Genomic DNA, 7,103 nt, shown 5'->3' on the forward strand with positions numbered 1-7,103 from the left:
GGCAGCACCTCGCTCTCCAGCCGTCTTATCGTCGGTAGTAGAGTAAGGCCTACCTTGATTTTGAGACATTCTCTCTCTCTGTATTGGATTTATCAGCTTAAATTGTAATTATATTGTATTATAGTATATTGTTTTGCATTCCGATATTTTATTTAGTAAATTAGTTTTGTTTCTCCTCAGATTGTTGCCGCTGTTCTTTGCTCTCAGGGCCATCTCCCTACCCTTTTACCCTTTCCCCTTTTCCCGGGACGTGGGCCCGTGGATCCCCCGTCCCCTTCGTCACGGAATCGGGCCTAGCGCCCGTAAACCGTTGACAAGTATCACATTTCTACTCAAGAATTAACAGGAATGTTAAGGCATGGGAAAGTAATGTGAGAGCACAGGCTTAAGGGAAGAAGCAAGCATGCACCTTTTCAGCAAGACACCTGAGTCCATCCAACAGATCCCTGATCCCAGCAGTGCCTTCATGATCTAAGACTTTCCCCTGCACTTGCAGACTAGATATCACAGAACCATTTCTCAGAGCTCTCTCCACCAAGATGGATAATAGATGTGCAGGAAGGGAAACTCTAGGGAGTTGCAAAGGTAATAAATGTCCAAAGCTCTGATTTTTAATTTAAACCCTTTTTGCCTACATCTGACCTTCAGTACTTGTTGTCGCTCTAGTGCATTCATTGAGTTTTAAAGAAGTAGAGCTTTGCCACAGACTTTATCTCTTTGAAGTTCTGCATCTAGCAGTCGTTTTTGGAAATATTTTTTTTCCAAACAGGCCTGAATTAAGCATTTTAAGATATATAAACTGAAATGGAAAAATGAGTCTTCTGTATTTTCTTTTCAGACCAAACTGCCACAGTTCCGGCTATCTCTCCATTTGCTGCAGCAAAGACCTTATTGCCAGTTCTGCTGTTATGATGTTTTCATATGTGCTGCCTCGTTTTTGGTTTTCTTTTGATAGTTGATATAGTTCATGACTAGTCACTGGTCTTGCAGTATACCTCAAAATAATTCTCTCTTAAACCAGCAATTCCAGATCAGTCCTTCATGCTTGCCCCAACAGGCCAATGTCAACAACTGATCTGCTCCCTCTGTTCCAAGGAGGAAATCTACTCCTCCAATCTTAGAAGGTCACAGAGTACAAGCAAACTGTCACGTATGAAGACGAAAAAAAAAGCAAGCCACAGATGCTTGCTCTACTTTTCACAGACTCTCATGCAGTTTCCCTGTATACTCAGATCCTTCTTCCTTTTCTGCTTTTATTCTATAGGCTTCTCCAGGCTTTTTATCTGAGGTAAGTGATTGTCAGTTTATTCAAGGCACTTATCATATTTGCAAGAACTTGCACAGACCTCTCACATATTTGGTCTAGGTGTGATAAGAACATTTGCTCTTTATACATTAGCCCCACTTAAAACTTGTCAAAGACACCAAGTAGTTCTGCAGTCTATCATCTATTCTGCAGTGCAAGTGAAGCTGAGTGGTTATTTCCATCAACCCTTTAAGATCAGGTATTAATATTGCTGCCCAAGAACAGCAAAAGCTGGGAGAAGTAGGAAAGATATAAATATAATGTGAAATGATCAGGCCTGTACAAAAGCATCTTGGTGCCCGTCCATCAGCTGGAGATGCCCTGAAGACTGTAGGTGTATGTACTCTAGAGGGATGCCACAGCCTACTCAGCTCCACCTATACTAGTAAACTTAAAAGTGCTGGGCTGGCTTAGGCACTGAACCTCCTTCAACTCCACTGTTAGTTTTCTAGAACTGTCTTGACCCTTGCCAACTTGCACCCACCCAAACAATTTTCAGGAAGACTTCCTGAGTCGGCACAGGCCAAGGACTCTTCTCACTGGATCACGGCTGCAAACACCCTGTTCTCACAGGATACAATGTTCAATCATTCAATCTGTGGATGTGGGCAGTTCAGTGCCAGGTGACTTCAGTAGCAGAGAGCTGGACATGTTTGATTTACTAATAGAGATGTAGCCTCACTGTCTAACAACTTCCTGTGAAGTTGAAAGAGGAAACTTCTGAGGGAGCCCAGCTGGTTCCCATGCCCCAGATCTCCTCTTTGCTAGATCTGAAAAGCCAGATTCTAAATTCTCTGCTAAAGTCTTCAGTAGCTTTGAATGAAAAGGGGATGAGAAGCTACAAAGAAGACATAATTCTCCCGTGTCTAGGTTATCCACCCTAGATCCTTATGCAGAGGGAAAAATGTATATGCCTGGGTTTCCTTTAGTAGACTGTAGAGTCTACTTCATCACATTTATCACATGGGCTAATGTAAGATTTATTGTCCATAATTAATCAACCTTAGGCAAGAATATTTAGCACTTCTACTGCATTTTTCATTTTCAAAGTGCTTTTCAAACACTACCTAATTAAATATCAGGAACAATCATTTTCAAGCTACTTTACAGGCACTTTTAAAAAATGAAATAAGCACATTTTATCACTTATATGAGGAATCTTTTAAAACTAAAACAGCTCTATTTGCAACCTGCTGAAGGAATGAAAGTAGTGATAGGACAGAAATTTCCAAACACAGCAAAGTAACAGCCAGTTAGTTATGATCCTATGCACAAAAAAGCCAGTAACACAGCTTCATTTTTGAAACTACTGTCTATTTCACATTTTTAATTTGTCTCAGAGGGGACACTTTATTATTAGAGACCTGGGGAACTGGAGTGAGGAAGATTGTCTTCTGTGCATTGGGCATATGCCACCAATGGGCCTGGGGCTCTGATTCACATGCTCAGCAGTCACTCATGAGGTCACACCTTTAAGTCTCACCTCATCACTTTCACAGAGGTAGCAGAACAAGATGTGTGCTCATGCAGCAGCAGTGTCTACACCAGCAAGGTCAATCCAAGACATTATATTTGCACAGTGAAAACTGTTCTCAATATTCTTTCCTCATGACCGGAAACATGGTCAGCACTAGCAATTTTCACCAGTGTCTAAAAAATGGGTGCAGTGGCCCATGCCTGTAATCCCAGCTGCATAGGAGGTAGGCAGGGGTCCATGAGCCCCAGGGCTGCAGCATGCTGGACCAGTCAGGTTTCCCAACACATTTGGCATCAATATGATGACTCCAAGTGAGCTCCAGTCATTGCATTGCCTACAGAGAGGAGAACCCACCTGGCATAGAAACAGAGCAAAATGGTTGCTTCCAGCACACTCCAGTTTATCTAATAATTCATATTGAAACTGTTGGTCATTTAAATCAATAGGCCAGATGACTGCAGATTTTAACTGAAGAGTGGACACACAGCCCATCCTATCTCTTTTGCTGCGCATACCACACAGTGGTAAGGTACAGACTGCAGAGGTGGTATGTTAAGTCTAACAGGTATCATGAGTCAGGGTTATCAAAGCCTAACAGCAAGTTTCCATTCCTGCCAGTATCCTTCTTGCCTTAATAATGAAAATAAGATTAACACTGCATAAATAAGCAAGTAAGGAAGCACGGATTCTTTAGGACAAAAATAATAAATCTAATCAAGCAAGAAAAATGTTCTTCATTAAGCATAAAGAGTTTGTGCTAGCATGACCCGGTGAAGTTCTGAGCAGAGATACCTAGGCAGGCTCTAAGTAGTTCTACTATTGGAAGCAGCAAAGGCAGGCAAATATGGCATTCTGCACCAGCTCATTAGCCCTGCTGCAAAGTCAGCTGTATTAACTCAGTCTGTGCATCATGCTAATGTTTCTTTGCTCCTTCCAGGGCCCAGGCACATTCATTCAGCACGGGTAGCTCAGTTTAGCACTTACATCAGACCTCCAGGTACACAACAAGGCAGGGGACAGCAAACTTTCAAGGATGGTGTGTACCAGATGGTATTTTTCTTTCTCAGATTAGAGGTTAAACATGCTGGTAAGAATGCTGTGAGATCCATCAGAGACTGCCTTTTACAGAAACAATATGCTACCATTTTCTAATATCATTAAACTGCATCTGTATGAGGCAGAAGCTCCTGCTGCTCTCAGAACTTAGAGCAAGCCAGAAGGTGGGAGTCACCAACTTCTCTCTCCAGAAGGTACAGCCCCAAAACCAGTCCTGTGCTAGCCCTACTGGTGTTTTAAGAAATTGGCCTCCATGCTGCTACTGGTTTCAGAGCCACAGATTGTAAATAGACTATAAGGGTCACTACGATGCAATAAAAGGTCAGCAAGACTGAAACTTAAGACTAAGACTTTTTTACACATATCATTGAGACATTTGCTGTGGCACAGCTGCCTTACAGGCAAATTGCAGAATGTGTTCCAGCTTAGAAGTAGGCAATCCTATCTTCAATTCACATTGAAATAACTTGAGAGTCTTTCATAACAGTGCTAAGAATTGGGCTTTGGATTAGGTTGTTGACCTACATGTCTCAACTCCCTGGCTGTGAAATGGGAACAGCCTTTTCAGCAGGGACATTGCTGAGAGAATTTAATTCCTACTTCACAACCACGGTGAAGCAATATAGACATATTAGTTTTACTAAATTATTTAAAATATTCGGACCGGGGAACATGGTCCCAGTCTTTCTTCTGCCTGTACTATTGTAAATGAAAACAATTGTTTGAACACAACTAACTTTATATAAAACCTATATTGAAATTGGTCTACATGTTTTTATGCACTTAAAATGGATAATGAGCATTTTTCCGATCCCCCTCAAGCTACACTGGCTATATATCTGAGGACATATTTGTGGAGAATTTTTGCTTTATACTTTAGCTGTTTTAAAGGCTTACACAAAATTCTTGCATGTTTTGATTTCATTATCTCAGTATCCCCTCTTGGGTAGAGTAACTTGAAGGATGCACAAGTCTGAGTTTGAAAATAATGCCATAAAATTATTTGTGAAGCTGTTTTAGAAGTCAAAGCAGCAGATATTTTAACATTTAGTTGTAATTATGCAGAAACAAGAAACAAAATTAATTGCATCTACCTTGATCGGGTGAAGTTTTCTGGTGTAATTTTGCCACACATCCCCATATGTATTTTTTCACTCCTTATAGACAGCTATTCCAGGAACACAACAGAGGATAGACACAGCTAACAGTTACACTTCACTGATCACAAATGATTCTGTTTTGATGCCTTCCCCTGTAAGATGGAAGCTGTTCAGCCCAGCACTGCTTGGCAGGGACATGATGACTGACAAAGACTGAGTTCCCAGTCCACTGCAGACATCAAGTGTAATGTGTTAGTTAAGCTGCCAGACTAGATCAGGCTTCAGTGATGACTGAATCTCAGCTTCAATAGGTATTTTATTTCAGACAGAAATCAAAATACTGTATGTTTTTCAAAAACTTCTAAAACAAAGTTTCCCTTGATTTGTTTTTAAACAAGCCTGACAGACTGAGATGTCTTATTTCATACCACTTTATGAAAGCAGGGTGAAGAGGGCCCAAGAAAGAATCTTCCGGTATCAGGCCAGTAGCTTCTAGTCACTTGAGAAGTTCTCACATAAGTGAACCTGTCAGCAGACCTCTACCTACAGATTTATGTCAGAAAATAGATGCAGGGACAGGAGGACCTCAGGAGAGATCCATATGTCTTCTTTCCAAGTGGATAGAAAAGACAAACTTCCTTTTTCTTCTGATCTGACAAGTTAGATGATGCCTGAGATCCAAAATGAGACTGAATTGATTGTTCCTTCTACATTCGCTTGCATCCAGCATGCATTTTACAAGCAATATAACTACAAGAAGGCTAGTTGGACATTAACACTTCGTATAGTTTGGTTTCTAAAAAAAGAAGCTTCAAATACTATATAAAGCCAGTTCTAGCTCTCATATCTTCCACTTATTGCTGTAATGGAAAGAGAATAGGACTAAAGAGAATGTGAATGTAAATGGCTAAATGACAGCAGTAATGGTACAATTCCAGACCAGATACCTCATGAAACACCAAAGGTAGTAGTCCAAGTAATGCCATACATTACTAAATAACGCAGAATTCCCAGGCTTTCCCACAAATCATAATACTAGCTTGTATTTCTGGTAGTTTACAAGATATCATACTATAAATGATCACCAGTTACTTAGAAAAGTCAAATATACAATCCCTTCACCAAGGACGCCAGGACTCTTCTCATCTGCCAAAAATTCTGGACTAGTCAGTATTTCCATGGGAGCTACTTAACAGCTTTCTGTCGTTGCATGACTCATTTTGTTACTCTGCTCCTAAAGAATCACATTGTGATTAAGAGGGATAGAAAAATAAGTTGTTATTACAGCAGACAATGATTTTAAGCTTTCCAAAATAGTTAAAGTATAAAACTTCCAACATTTATAGGAATTACATAAATAAGACTAGGAAGAATTCAACCAGCATATAGGCAACCAAGAATACAGAAACTCATTACATTGTCCTTTAAAGTAGCCATGTGTTGGGTTTTTTGTTTCATTTTGTTTTAATTTTACGACTAGCTGTTTTTGTGGGGTTTTTTTACAAAATTCCAAGTCAAATTCTCAAGAAATTAGATGAAAATGATAAATATTAACCCATCAGCATTTAAATAATTGCAGCCAACTTTCCAAATTCACACAAGTTTCTCAGGTTTCAACAGTGTGTGGATTCCTCTAGGTCAATTATTGACCTTGGGTGTGGAGGTGGGGACTGGGATACAAGGGAGGGAAAAATAAGAGAGAAAGAAAAGAAAGAAGTGAGAAACATAAAGTTTAAAAAATCCTTCTCTAGCAGAGGCTGCTATAGTAGCATAGCAGGAAAGACTAACAGGGACAACTGAACCAGTATGTGAGATTTTTCTGAAATTAAAGATAAAGTGTATTTTGTTTAAAATTTTCCAGGTAATTTTTTCCTTATTTTAAATAAATAAATATAGCAAGAGGAATTCCTGCTGGGATGGAACCTACAGAGCCCTCTGAGCAATTTGAATAATTATGGACTTGGAAATATTGTAGTTAAACTTTTGTTTCAAATGTGCTACAGCCAAAAGCTAAACCAACAACCCTTCAATGAAAGAGGTCTGTTGCTGGCTTCAGAATAATGTACAGTGAGCTGCGTATAGTCATTGGCTATCCATAACATACATAATGAAAAAAATCTTTCCTCCATAAAGGCTGTAATTCCCACATTTCAGATACCAGCAA

The sequence above is a fragment of the Numida meleagris genome, chromosome 3 (assembly GCF_002078875.1).
Source record: "Numida meleagris isolate 19003 breed g44 Domestic line chromosome 3, NumMel1.0, whole genome shotgun sequence".
In the NCBI taxonomy this organism is placed as follows: Eukaryota; Metazoa; Chordata; class Aves; order Galliformes; family Numididae; genus Numida; species Numida meleagris.